The sequence below is a fragment of the Pinus tabuliformis genome, chromosome 5_1 (genome assembly GCF_031772625.1).
Source record: "Pinus tabuliformis cultivar Carrire ecotype Pingquan chromosome 5_1, CPIR1, whole genome shotgun sequence".
NCBI classification, from domain to species: Eukaryota; Viridiplantae; Streptophyta; class Pinopsida; order Pinales; family Pinaceae; genus Pinus; species Pinus tabuliformis.
Genome location: NC_142305.1, coordinates 318,738,260 through 318,753,958, shown reverse-complemented (window position 1 = coordinate 318,753,958; position 15,699 = coordinate 318,738,260).

Here is a 15,699-nt window from a genome sequence, read left to right as displayed (position 1 = left end):
CTAAAGACACGGAATTTGTAGAATACTTCTCTTTATTGATATCTCCAGATTATTACAAACTCTATCTACCCTGCGCACACAGCTGTAGGGGTCTGCGCACTCAGCTACAAAGCCTATACCTACTCTAAGACTCGAAACTTAGACTTCTCTACCAAGACTCCAAGACTTGTCTTCTCTTCCAAAAACTTAAGACTACTTAGAGCTTAGTTACTTAGCTCTTTTTATACAATCCTATGGTCTGCGGACCATAAGTGGATCTTTACAACTGACTTTACACTTTACAAAATAATAGATGAAAACCCTTTATGACTTATGACACCTTTGCACTCCGCAACCACAAAATGCGGAGACTTTACAACTTTATTACAAAATTGACCCAAAACATGGGCTTTTAGCCCCAAAACTGTCCTTGGGGAATCCCATTCTGAATAGGCCCCCAACACAAACATCGTGACTCGACCTCAAGTCACTCTGCGGGCATGGAGATATTAGCATGAAGACCTCCCAGCTCGACCTGTATGACCGCAACCTCGGCAGTGCACTGTGTGGCCCCCTGCTTTGCTTCTTCAACTGTCTGCTCGGTCATTGTTCCTGCACTGTCGGCCTGAAGATTTTGCTGAGTTGCTTGTAGAGTTGCAAGCTTTCCTTCAATAGAGGTCATAACTGCATAAGCCTCATCCAACCAGGGCTTCAATCATGCCTTTAGCACTGCCTCCTTGTGTTGTGCTGCATCTACTTGTTCTTTCAACTGCTTGGCCTCCTGTAGCTTTTCTAATCTCTGGTGAGCACGACGATTCACGCTGTGCCTTTTACCTTGTCATAGCGTTGTTGAAGTTCTCACACTTTTGTCTCCTGCTGCTAAACATTAGGGTCCTCCTACAGGCTCTTTAGGACCTCGAACAACTGTTCAAAAAGTTGTGTGCAGTCTGCTACTCCACTATCGACCTCCACTATCACCTCTATGACAGTGGTTGCACACTGCTCCTTTACTTCTGGTGGAGTTGAAGGTTGGGCCTTCAACTGTAATTTGGTAATCTGTAGGTTCAAAGCAAGTTGAACCCAAGCCATCTCTGTGCGAGAGTTGTGTACCCCTGTAGCCAGCTTGCGGACGTGCACCTCGACCGATTCTTCCTCAGGAATGGTCAAATCTGGGACCATTCAACATGCCTCCTCCACGACTTGAATTATACATTTTTTTTTGTCGGCTACTTTGGTCATTGCGGAGATGGTAGAGTCTCGTTTTAGGGCCATCTTCTCATTGTTAATCCTCTTCTCGCTGATCACCTATAGAGTACGGTGTTCATGGGTCCTCAGCTCCGCAATCACTCCATCCTGCAATAGGTGGAGCACCTTTCTAGGGAGCGCTGCCAAGTTCAACCCTACTCCCTTGAGGGTGCTGACAATGGGCCTGTCAGCTTCATTCTCTGTGGTCAATTCTCCATCAGGCAGCACTATCATGCTGGAGACCTTCGCTCGCAGTATCTCGGAAATCGTTGAAGTGCCGATAGCAAGGCTGGTGGACACCATGCCAGCCTGTGACACGCGGGTTTGTATCTCCTACAGACCTATCTAGATGGCCCTCAATATTAGTTTCTGCTACTGCTCAAACTGCTATAGGGCCTCCATAGTGACATCTCACACCATGTCTCCAATGTCGTGCAAATCACCCTCTGTGAGGGTGATTGGGTCCACCGATGTCTTATTGGCCTTAGACTTCTTCCTTGACCCTCCTTTCCCTTTTTCCCTTGGATGCCTGATGCGGGTGGATGTTTCCTGTGATTTCACGTCGTGTTGCTCTATCTGCTTGTTTGTATCTTCCTGTATCTCGGGTGAAGGTGATCTCGTTCCTTTGTTAAAGCCCCATTCTGTTCCACCTGTTTGCTTCTCCATCTGCTAAGTGGCATCGCACTCCGCTTGGGCTTTGTCAATAGCCCCCTTCTTCCTCTTCTCAGCCAGATGCTCCATCTTGAGCTTGGCCTCCTCCTTCTTGTGTTACATGGCGGACTTGCTCGCCCCCACCACCAAGTCTGATGTAGTGCGCCACTATGTCAACCAGCAATCAAGTACTACATCAATGGCATCATTCGTTGCCAAGTAAGGAAAATCATACTATGTCTACGCAGGGTCCTTCCTCACCCTGATCGATACATGGTGAAAATATACCTTGAACTCTACATAGCCTTCCAAGTTGGCAAACACAGTAGGTGACAACCACGGTTTGTGATTGATAGCCATGTGGATGTTCATCTCCATCAAGATCTAAAAGATCTTGTTGTCCTTGATGCACTGCACATCCTTGGTCACTCACAATGAAGCTTATTTCGCTGCCTCTAGTAGGTTCAACATGACCGAGGGGAATTGACTATCTCCTAGCAGCTCCCATTCTGCTAGCACAATAGGCAGCAAGAACCATGCATAGTGGAACATCTTGTTGAGATCATGTGCCTCACAACAATTTGCAAGGAACTCACCGCAGAGATAGTGCCCCCAATTGAACTGGACTCCTTCAGCGTATTGGGCTGCTAGTGTGATGACAGGTGTCAGAACTTCATCGGCGTGACATTTCCTCATAACCTTCCCTACCAAAATCTGCATGGCTACCTTTACGGTAGGGTCACTGAGACTAGATATGGGATATCCATGCGGCTTCTTCACAAGCTTAAATTTATCCTTCATGGCCTCTTCAAGGGCTTGCTCACCACCTTTTCTGCCAAATATCATGGCTGGATTCTCTCCTGTGTAGGGCAGTCGCATGATCTGATGGATCAATCTATCGATGATGGGTATTGGCTCCTCTAGCCACAGACACCCATCATGCACCAAGCATAGTAGCTAATTGATGACAAAGACTGTAATTGGGGTGCAGTTGTAGTGCGACACCCACAGCAGGTTGAGCAGACCTGCCTTGTCTACTCCCATGAGCCACTTACGTGGCTCCAATGCGGTCATCCCGATGGTTGTGTCGATAATGTGGCACATTAGCTATTCAATTTCCAAGTGCGAGAACTTCTCATGGTCAGCTAAGTCCCAATCTTTGAGTTTTAACAGAGGAACCCACCCCAAGCGTGGTCCTTCAATGACAATCTCGTCCAACAGCAGAGGGGTTTGTAAGGGGACCTTGCTCTCATTGATATCTTTTGGCACTTTGGTCTTGCCCTTGCGTGGAGGGATGTACTCAGGAAACTGAGTGATAGGTTCAACACCTTGGATTTCAACTTCCTCCACATCTATCCTCACATCCTCATCATCCATCGAGATGTCTTCGATTTCACGTGATGGACTAAAGCCTGGGGAGAAGATCCACAACCAGAGTGGGTGCATATCTTCTGTCGCACCTTAGACACTATCCCTATGATTTGGTACCTAGAGACAGAGTTGTGCCACGGAACGGCTGAATGGGATATTCTACGGGAGAGCTTCTTATTGAAATTCAATTTTGAGGATGGATTTTGATGTATTGATGACGCGCTACAGGAGATTAAGGCCACTATCTTTAGAACACTTGAAGAACCGGTAGAATGGGTTTAACCAGACTGGAGTACATAGTTGCGCCATGCACTGGAATGCTACAATGTGATGGAAGAGGAATAAGAAGATGATCTGAGAAAAATCAACATTCGGAGACTGAGGAACAATGTGAGGTTGAAGGACCTAAGACATAGAACCTTGATGTAACAGAGCCACTAAAAACACGGCAAGTAAATATTGGATCTGATGTGGAGCCTAAGTTCATGAAGATAAGACACTATTGGGAAAAAGATACAGTTGATAAGGTGCCCGAACTGCTACCTCAATACCAAGATCTATTCCCAACGAAGTTCTTGGATCTGAAAGGTATTGTAGGACATTTGGGTGTAATGAAAATTACTTTGAAACCTAATGCGAAGCCCTTCAAGCAAAGACCTTTTTGGCTCAATTTGAAGAATAAAGAAAAGGTGTGTAAAGAGCTTGATAAGATGTTGGAGGCTGGAATTATTGAACCAGTAGAAGAATCTGATTTGGTGAGCCCAATGGTGGTCCAGGAAAAGAAACCACAGGGTGAAATCAAAATATGCGTAGATCTGAGAAAGCTAATCGATGCATGTGTGCATGATCCATTCCCAACACCATATATTGATGAAGTGTTGGAGAATGTTGGGGGATGGGATGCTTATTCATTCACTGATGGGTTCTCTAGATACCATCAAATAAAGATCGTGCTGGAGGATCACAACAAGACAAGAATGGGGTTCCTTTCAGTATACAATAATGTCATTCGGGCTGAAGAATGCGCTTGCAATCTTCTCTAGAGTAGTAATCACGTCATTTAAAGAGTTTATTCATAAATTCTTAGAGGTGTATTTTGATGACTGGACTATGTTCAGATTTCTAAAACGCCACGTTACAAGCCTGTGCCTCCTGCTGGATACATGTTGCAGATACTAGATCGCGCTGAACTTGAAGAAGTGTATATTTTTTGTGCCTTTCAGAATTTTTCTCGGTCATGTAGTATGTAAACAGGGATTGATGGTGGACCCTGCAAAGATAGTAGTGATCGTGAATTTAGAATCTCCCAAGAATGTTAAGGAACTACACGCAACGCTAGGCCACACTAGATACTATACGAATTTTATCTAGTCTTATGCCCAAATCATCATGTCGATGGAGAAAATGTTAAAGAAGGATGAAACTTTTTGTTGGGATGAGGAGTGCCAATGGAGTCTCGATGTGTTAAAGGATAATATTGTGACTACAGCCATCTTAGTATTTCTGGATTGGAAGAAATAATTCCATGTGCATGTAGATGCCACATGTATTGCAGTGCGTATGGTATTGACCTAGCTCGGAGAAGGTGATATTGATCATCTAATAGCCTTTGCAAGTAGGAAACTATCAAAAGCTAAAAAGAACTATTCTAGTACAAAGTGCGAAGGGTTGGCGATGGTTTATGCTCTACAAAAGTTTTGAAATTATTTGTTGTGCGCATATTTCAAAATGTACAAATATCACTCTGCTCTTAAGTACCTGTTCAACGAGCCTGTGTTGAGGGGGAAGATCTGTAGGTGGTTGTTTTTGTTTCAAGAATATGATTTTGAAGTGATTGTGAAGCTCGGATGGTTTAATGCAGGGCTAGATCATCTATCTAGGATTAAGGCAGGCGAAGAGCCAACCAATTTGGAAGAACGATTGCCGGATGCGCAACTCTTTATTGTGTACATTGTGGATGATCCTTTTGCAGATATAATTGAGTTTCTAACTACCGGAACAGCTCCGAAAGGGTATTCTACTCAACAGAAGAAGGAACTGGTAGTCTAAACTATTGATTTTTCTGTTATAGTAGGACATTTGTATAATATGGGAATAGATGAAATATTGTGCCAATATGTTCTAGAGTTTGAGTGTGCTAGTATCCTTGCCGAGGCCCATGGAGGAGTGGCGGGAGGACACTATGCAGGTAGAGCAACCGTACAAAAGATTTTGCACACAGGGTTATGGTGGTCGATAGTGCATAAAGATTCTAAGGCATTTTGTAAAGCATGCGATGCTTGTCAAAGGATGGGGAAGCCTTCATGAAGAGATGAATTTCCCTTAAATCCTCAATTTTCATTACAAGCATTTGAAAAATCAGCAATTGACTGTGTAGGTCCGATATAACCACCAGGAAGGAAGACAAGCATGCGATACATTATTACTGCGACAAAATACTTAACCAAATGGGCAGAAGCGTAGCTGGTGAAAGATTGTACTACTACTACCACTACGAAGTTCCTGTTTGAATATGTCTTAAAATGGTTTGGGTGGCCTAATATATTGATGAGTGATCATGTACGCATTTTGTAAACGAAACAATCAGCGCGATGCTTGAAGAATTCCAAGTGTACCATCAAAAGAGTATGCCCTATCATCCCCAAGCCAATGGTATAGTGGAAGCGTTTAATAAGTTTCTTGAGAATTTGTTGACAAAGGTTTGTAACAGGAAGAGAAATGATTGTTATGTATGCATGTCGGCAGTTCTATGGGCATATAGGAGGACGTGCAAGACGTTGACAAGCCAAACTCCATTTAGGTTGGTCTATGGGATCGAGGCACTGATGCCTATGGAGTATGTTTTTCCAAGCTTATGCATTGTGGCTTTGACTGAGACAACAGATCATGAGAACTTGGAGGAACGGCTCACACAGTTGATGGAGTTGGAAGAAGACTGGTTTCTTGCAGGGTTTCACCGGCAAGTGCAAAAGGAACGTGAAAAGGCCTGGCATGATAGGCATATTAAGTTGCACACGTTTAAGGTGAATGATTTGGGTCTGCTCTATGATAGTAAGTTCGCAAAGTTTCCAGGTAAATTTCAAATGCACTGTTTGCAACCCTATGTAGTCAAGGAAATCACAGATGGTGGTGTAGTTCAGCTCACGAAGCTGAATGGTGAATTGTTGCCCAGAAGGGTGAATGGAAGTTGACTGAAGTTGTATACAGGGGATCTTTCCCCTGTGTAATGACTACATGGTAGTAGGACAGTCTTAGCACTCCAAGCAGCTGCAAGGGAGCACGAGACTATAAACTACACTGCCCAATGATGAGGAAAACATAGTAAGAAGGCTGCATGACGGACGCAAGAGATATGATAGAAGAAGTTGTGACAAAAGAAGCTGTGATGGATGAGTTGCTCCATGGGGGTTGGTGTCATGTAGCCGGGTCCAAAACTAGCCATTGAATTCACTATTCATGATTGGATATCAAAAATCCCATTAGAAGGAGTGGGTAGGTGAAATTTGTGGTGAAAATATTTGGAGATCTGTCACCAAAGAATGCATTTATGATCAGAAATTATGGGGAATAGTTGGATTTGAATTTGAAATCACCTATAAATCTGGCATGTTGGTCTGCTGAAGAACACTTTGCTATATGAAAGATTGGTATAATCCCTCTTGTTTTCGCCCTATGAGTCGACAGACTTAGGAGGATTTCATTGTAAGCCTGGAATTTGCGAAATTGTCTAAGTATAGCGAGAAGATTATCCTTGAACAAATGTCTGTGTCAGTAAGTTCTGAAGCCGTTGTTGCTCAAGTGGAAGCCCCTGAAGTTGCATCAATGGAAGCCACGCCATCTGTGCCTATGGCACCGCTATTGCCTAAGCCAAAGAAATCTACTACTAAGGAGAAGTAGAAGAAACCACAACCTTTATTGATGAGCAATTCACTGAGGAAGAACCTCGTAGAGGCTCAACAAAAAGAGAGGAAGGACAAGGCAAAGCAGCCAGAGGAACCTGTAGATTTGGACGTAGAAGAAATCTATGATGGAGTTAAGGAATTGGATGTTGATGAAGGCAAGCCTATCACTAGGCTCTCGGCATATATCCCTCCATGGAAATGGAAAGTGAAGGTAACCAAGGACCCAGATTCAGGCAAGTTCATGGTCTCTATGCCGCTACTACCAAAAGAAGTGCTATTTGAAGGTGCGCTCTTAGTGCATATCTTGGTGTTAAAACTGGAGGATTGGGATCTCACTGACCATGAGAAATTCCTCATTTGACCACTAATAAATACATTGCCAAGATTTACTATGAAGAGAATTGGGTAACAAGGTTGGAACTGATGAAATGGATAAAAGGCATCGAGCAAGCTGGATTGTTTCACATGTTTTGTGTGCCACGCTTTCACAGGTCAATTATCAATATTTTTTGTGTGCGTCAATTTCTCGCGGTGGTGCATGATGGGTGTTTGTGGCTAGGTAAACCCATCCCCATAATAGACATGTTGATCCATAGAATTATGAAGTTTCTCTATAAAGGGGCAGATCCAACTAAGGAATTTGGAGGCAAAAGCAAGTAGAAGGGACTTGCAGATAAAATGAAAAATGAATATGGATTGGTCAAGAAGTCGTTTGGATACTCTATCTACTCCACTGTAGACCTAGTTGTGTATTTTGTTGCTCAGATTTGGGCTGGGAAGGTCATGAGAAAATGTTTCATGGACGAGGTTCCGATGCCATTAATTTCATTGGCTTCACAGTGCGCAAAGGTGGTGTAGTAGAACTGGGCATAGTACCTTTGAAAGGAATTCTTAGCAAACTGCCACAAAGCGCAGGAGGAAAGCAAGGCATTTCAGTATGCATGGCTCCTACTGCTCATTGTACTAATTGCATGGCAACTATCGGAGGATAGTCAGTTCCCTTAGCAGCATGAGGATTTACTAGAGGTAGTGAAGTTCACTTCACCGTGGGTGACGAAGGATCTGGAAAGGATCATGGAGTCAAAAATTGTTTGGATACTGGTCGAGATGGACCTCTGCATAGTGATTAGTTAGAGGCTAAGGTTGTCTCCAACCTTGTTTGAGAAGTTACGGGCCTTTGCAGAATTTAAGGCCGACTTTCATAATGTATCCATCCATGCAAGACGAGACCCTAAGATGATATGGCACAAGTTTCCATACCTAGTTTTGAAAACTAATGTACATGAGATTGTGGGAACATGGATAGTAGAGTGGAGGCAACCCACAGATCTTATTGTAGGTACCAGTAGAGGTGGATAAATCTCTTCTGCATAGACGAGTGCCATACAGAAGAGGAAAGAAGCAGCACAAGTGGCGGCATAGGAATTGGCCTAGCAGAAGAAGAAAGAAGTTGCTGCTAAAGTAGTTGCTACTAGGGCAGCTATTGATAAAGAGCGCGCTGCAAAAGAGTCCATGGTAGGAGTCAAAGCATCAGCTTCCTAGCATACTAAAGAGCAGGAATATTCTAAGCTGGAAGGAGGTGTAGGTGATGAGCAGAAAACTCCCTTAAGGCTATCCAAGCCCCAAAAGGAGACAACCACTGGACCAAGGAAAAATAAAATATTGGAAAAACAGGCACACGCAGATCCAATGGTCCTCACTAAAGGGGACTTGGATGAGATCGGGGAGAAGGTGTGAGATACAACAACCAAACTATGGCAATAGTTCGAGCATCAATACATGCATATGTTGGGGAGTGTCTAGCAGGATCTGCGCAAGTTGCAGATTCAAGTAGGCAGAATTCAGGTGAGTGTGGGAAAGGCAAGTGGGGGTCAAGTGAGCCTGCAACAAGTGAGCGTGAGTGTGATGGAACCAAAATGGACTCTAGACCTTAGAGTCATTTCCTTGACAGAAGGAACATTGCATGCAGAGTCATAGGAATATAATGCCCAGCTTGGAAAGATCAAAGGTGTGGGTATGAATTTAGCTGTGCTACCACTTCAGACCCTCCCAAAACTTCATCAAGGGGTCTCAGATGAGCTTCGGATGAGATAACATTGCGCACTATTGGTGATTAGCATGGTTAAAATGAAAAATGAGCAGATATTTGCTGAAAAGGTTCATGCTCTTAAGGAAAATGAAGAGCTAGCAACGCGAAGCCAGAGCCTAGAAGCAACAATTACATAAGCATGTAATTCAATACCAGAGCTACACATTCTAGAAGACACAACCACTTTAGCAAAGGTTCGGAAATTGGTCACTGCAGTGCGACCATCTAAGGAGGAGGTAGGTCAAGTTACTTTTGATTTTCAAATGAAGATCTCAAAATTGCAATTGAAACTACATTCGACTACTCTGCCATAGGTAAAGAAGCAGTACGATGTAGCCATCAGAGAACACATGCCTACCTTGGATAATAACACAATAATGGGATGCAATTTCCTCTTTGAACATGTAATGGAGCTATGGACTCCTCTGCAAGAGGACTCAAACCTATAGAGATTGGGTACATAGATCAGAGAGGCACAAAAAAAAGTCAATGAGACCATGGTGAATGCATGCACTTTGGCGCTAGTCCAGTGCTTCATGCGCTTACAAGAGATGAAGATGCTGAAGCGATAGGTTGAGGAGCTGTAGTGAAAAGAGAAAATTTTAAAGGCTCGGATTCAACCATGGATAGAGGAAGTGATCTAGGTTACTCTGGATATATGAGAGAAGATGAACACCTTCCATATGATGCAAAGGACCATGCACCTCACGATGAAGGGGCCAACTACAGAGAAGTTGTTCAAAGAAGTGCATCAAGCCACCATAAAGAGTGCAACAGACCTTGAAGTCCTGAAGATGGAGTTTAGTGAACTCCACCATAATGTGGAGAAACCAGCTGAGTGACTCAAGAGTGAGTCACCATATTTGTTTTGGGGGCATGTTGGGATGGGATCTCTAGGGCCAAATTTTGTTAGAAAAGTCAAGCTTGTAATAGTTTTTGTGAAAGAATGTAAAGTATCCATGAAATGAGGAAATGGAGTGCGAAGCTAAGTAAGTGTCAAAGGGACATTAGTCACTTGTATGGATAACTGATAGGTTGGTTTTGAGACTCTCCCATGGTCCGTGAGCCATGGTATTGTAATGGAAAGGCTATATATAGTTGAGTCTTAGCGAGTCTTAGAGATAACTTTTGATAGAGAATCGTTGTAAGGGCAAGGAACTATGGAAGAAAAAGTTTGTTGCTTGTAATTAGGTGAAAGGGGAAGGCTCATGCAACTGAGTGCATGGAGACCTTGGCAAGTCCGCAGTTGAGTGTGCATGCCCCTGTAGCTAAGTGTGCAGGGAGGAGAAGTCTGTATTTGAACACTTATTCATAATAAACACTATTTTGAGCCAAAACTGTGCATCTGTTCCTTTTTTATTTATTTCTGTTAAGTTTATGTATTTTCACTTTGTGATATGTTTTTGTGACTTAATGGTTTAATTCTGTGCGAAATAGACAGATCTGTAATAGTTATGCATAATAAGAATAATTAACCACGTTCGCAAATCTCGGGAAGTTGTTAAATAGATTTGTTATAGTTAACGTCTCAAGAAGAATAGATCTGCATGAAGGGAGATTTAGGTCATAAAGGCTTCAAAATATACAGTTTATTACATGAAACTAGTGAATCTGTGTCTTTCATGCCTGTCAAGTACAATCAAGTACCTTCATGAAGGTCAGAGGGTCATTTCGATAAAGTTGCAGTAGCGGGCAGTCGAAAGGAATAGGTCTGTGCAAAGGTAGATCTAAGCTATAAGAACCTTAGGAAGACCATCACACATGACTTTGGATGTAGAAACCTGGTTCTAGAATCCCCCAATACTGCTTCGTGTGAGACTGCAGCTTGTGCTACGCGGGTTGTTGCCAAAAGGGCCAACAGTTAGGGTTTTTTGTTTGGGGCGAATAACCCTAAACCTAGATCAAGCCCCGTTAAACCAACAAATGGTTCCATTGTTGAGACCGGGATCAATCTAAGGAATATGTGATGTCGAATAAGTGGTTCTCTACCAAGAAAGAAATTGAGAAGTGGCTCGATTGAAAGGAACATGTGTTTTCTGCTCAGGAGAACAAAAATCTGTGGATATCCAAGGAACGGTGGTTGAGTAGATACCTATACTTAGATGAAACTGAGAACTTTTGTTGTTTCTTCCCTTGAAAATTACATGAGTGGCTATCTATATTGGTAGATAGTCAAGGTATGTGGAGACTTGATGGCCCTATTGTGTGGACTCCAAATCTAGTGAGGAGCTTGGAAGCTTTAGAAAACAACATCATGCGGGTCGTTGATCACTGGATTGATCGAACTCTCAGAGCATTTGTGACTGAATTCGCGATCGATACAACTATCTGTTGTAGTGAAGTAGAGCATAGGATCTTCAAGGGATCGCATGGTAAGTACTTACAATCTCTAAAAACTTGGATTAATATGCTATTGTGTGAAAAATAGGTTATGCCATTACCTTGATGTTTGGGACTACGCGAAGTGGAAAACCTTTCAAAAGGAACAGATAATCAAGTTCTGAATATAGTCAGCTATTGGGATCCTCGTCAAGCAACGATGAAGGAACGATTCTAAATACACCACGAAGTACGCTATAGTTGGTATGTCAAGGTATCTCGTGGATACCTCATCCATCCACTCCACCTCCACTTCCACCTCCACCATTCAACATGGTGAACACAATGAATATGCTGATCTTCAAAGGGTAGGGAGCGAAGACCCAAAGAAATTCTGGTTTGTTTCATATGTTGTGTGGACAGCACAACAGATCACCAATGATAATCTAAAGAAAATACAGCTGGTCACAATGCTACAGGATAGAGCGTTGACATGATATATCAAGTACTTTCAAGATCACCCTGTCGCGATGTTGGCAGATACTCAGTAAGCGTTGAACTGCGAGTTTAAGAAGCCTAAATCTCAGGCACAGTCTGTTATAGAGTTTAAGGAGTTAAAGAAAGTGGTGAATGAATCTTTGTGGGATTTCGATCAAAGGCTAAAATTTCTGATCCATAGGCTAATATGAACATCACATATGAACAACACAAATATTGGTACACTGCTTCGTTGTTGCCCCACTTAAATTACCATTATCACAACAGAAGATAGAAACACAAGTGGAAGTTGTGGAGATTGCGATGAGGTTGGAAGCCTCACCAATACAAGATAGGAACATTGGAGTCCAACAAATCAACTCACAGCTAGCAAGTCTGCACCTGGACTTGTAGATCTTGAAGAAGGGAAAGGAGGCCTAGCCTGAGGTGTGCACTGAAGTTTAATGCTTGAAATGCAAGGGCCATGGACACAATAAGGACCATTGCCCAGTTTATAAGAATTGTCTTATTTGGGGCACCTGTCCCCTTGAAGATGGAAAATATCATTGGACCGAGCGTAGGAGCAGTGCCATGGTGCAATATTTGCCAGGTTACAGGACAATATGAAACCAACAATTATCATCTAATACAGAAGTTTGTATAGACCCCTCAGCATTTGTTATGCAATTTTTTCAAATATGTAGGTCATGATAGCACCATTGTTGAAATTATGAATTAATGATGGATAGGACCCCCACCTACTAAATGTAGGTAGAAACTTAGCCTCAGGATGGGGGCATGTGTGCAGCGCACAAAGGATTCCAAGGCCAAGGAAGAGGAATAGGAGGAGGAGCTGGTAGCGGTCGTGGACAAGTCATTTGTTATAATTGTGGTGAAATTGGACATTTTGCGTGTGACTCTCAGAACCCGATACATCAATCTTGTCAATATTATAGACAATTTGATCATGTGATAGAAGATTTCCCAATACTTATAGTAAATATGAAAGAAAAGAAGACATAGACCCAAAATCCTATGCAAAATATCTAGATGATGAGGGCAGAGCCTCGTGAAGAAGATCATAGCATCAATATCGTAACGCGTAGTGGTATGAGAACAGGTGAAGATAAATGAAACCAGCCAGAAACTAAGGGATGGGTGTGCAAGGCTGCTAAAAAGGAAGTTAGGTTTGACCTCAACTGGGCTAAAGAAACTTTTATGGAGGCTAAACATAATTTCGTTGAAGCTTCTACGTCCGCGAGTCAAGAGAAATCATCTGGGAACAATGAAGTGCAAGATGTGGATCCTTCATTGTTGGCCACATTCCTGAAGACCTGTATGAAGTTGCTGCATGATAAGAAGGCAGTAGAAGGGATCCAAGAGCTAATAGACAATTACGCGGGAAAGATTAAGGGTCCTTCAGAATAGTGCATTGTGAGGAAACTAGGAAAGCATAAGAAGAGGAAAGGGCGCGAGATGAGGTTGACCGCGTAGATAGGAGAATATGAAATGGACCAACTCACCCTAGATTTGGGTTCTGATGCAAATGTGTTGCCTAAGAAAACATGGGAAAGGATGGGGAGACTTGTGCTGCAATGGTCTCCTATATAGCTACACATGGCCAATTAGCAAAAGATTATTCCTATGGGGCGCTTATATGGTGTGACGGTAGATATTGAAGGCAAGATCATGCTGGCTAATTTTGAAGTAATAGAAATAGTAGATGATAGTAATCTGTATCCTGTGCTACTAGGAATTTATTGGGCCTTTGATATGGATGCAGTGATTAATCTAAAGCAGCGAAAGATGACATTTGAGAGGAAGGCGCTTAGGGTTATTGTGCCACTAGACCTTGCTGAAGGAGTGCGCTATACTGAACTTGTTCGTGACTTTGTGGAGGATGATGATGATCTAGACCAGATATACAAGATCACGGCATGAGATGAAGATTGGATCAATCTGACGGCTGATGGAAGAATTACGTGGGATAGGGATAGTTCCTGTACCTTAGACTGGGATGAAGAAATCGAGCACTGGCAAAATCGGTTGCATTAAGTATCTACACTGTGTTGCAATATGATGAACGAATCACTATGGTGTGTATCTACTGATGTAAGAAATATTCAACAATATGATGGCTTAAATGATGTTAATATCTTTTTGGATGAATTTGAAATGGAAGTGCTCGATGAACATTGATTCCAAGCACTTGAATTGGCACTGTGCGCTACGCCCACCCGATGGTGGGGTACACATAAGGAACACTTCGTCAATTGGAAGGAATATAACAGGATGATGAAGCTAAGGTTTGGATAAGCTCATACCTAGATGATTGAGAAGTACAGTGGGAAGGATGATCTGCATAATAACTTTGTGCAATGGACTAAAGCATGGGGAGAAGAGTCACAACCAAAGTGGGCGAATATATTCCGTCACACCGTAGACACTATCCCTATGGATTGTTACCTAGAGACAGAGTTTCACCACGGAACAGATGAATGGGATATTCTGTGGGAGAGTTTCTTATTAACATTCTGTTTTGAGGATGGATTTGAATGTATCGATGAAGCACTACAACATATTAAGGCCACTATCTTTAGAACACCTTAAGAACTAGTAGAATGGGTTCAACCAGACTAGAGTACACAACTGCGCTACACACTGGAATGCTATAATGTGATGGTCAAGGAAGAAGAAGATGATCCAAGAAAATCAAAATTTTGGAGACTGAGGAACGATGCGAGGTTGAAGGACCTAGGACAAAGAACCCTGATGTAACAAAGCCACTAAAAACCCGGCAAGTAAATATTGGATCTAATGTGGAGCCTAAGTGTGTGAAGACAGGAGACTATTGGGATGAAGATACAGTCAATAAGGTGGCCGAACTGCTATGTGAATACCAGGATCTATTCCCAATGAAGTTCTTGGATCTGAAAGGTATTGTAGGAGATTTGGGCATAATGAAAATTACTTTGAAACCTGACGTGAAGCCCTTCAAGCAGAGACCTTTTTGGCTCAATCCAAAGTATAAAGAAAAGGTGCATAAATAGCTTGATAAGATGTTGGAGGCTAGAATTATTGAAACAATAGAAGAATCTGATTTGGTGAGCCCAATGGAGGTCCACGAAAGGAAATAGTAGGGTGAAATCAGAATATGTGTAGATCTGAGAAAGCTAACCAATGCATGTGTGCATGATCCATTCCCAACACCATTTACAGATGAATTGTTACAGAATGTTTGGGGACATGAGGATTATTCATTCACGGATGGGTTCTTCGAATACCATCAAATAAAGATTGCACCAGAGGATCATAGAAAGACAACCTTCTTGAGAGAATGGTGTTACTTTCAGTATATAGTAATTCCTTTCGAGCTGAAAAATGCATCTACAATCTTCTCCACGGTAGTAATCGTGGTGTTTAAGGAGTTTATTCATAAATTCTTAGAGGCATATTTTCATGACTGGACTTTGTTCGGATTGGTAAAACACCATGTTGCAAGCCTACACCTCATGCTAGATACATGTCGCAGATACCAGATCGCGTTGAACTTGAAGAAGTGTATATTCTGTGTGCCTTTCGGAATTTTGCTCGGTCATGTAGTATGTAAGCAGGGATTAAAGGTGGGCCCTATGAAGATAGTAGTGATCATGAATTTAGAAGCAC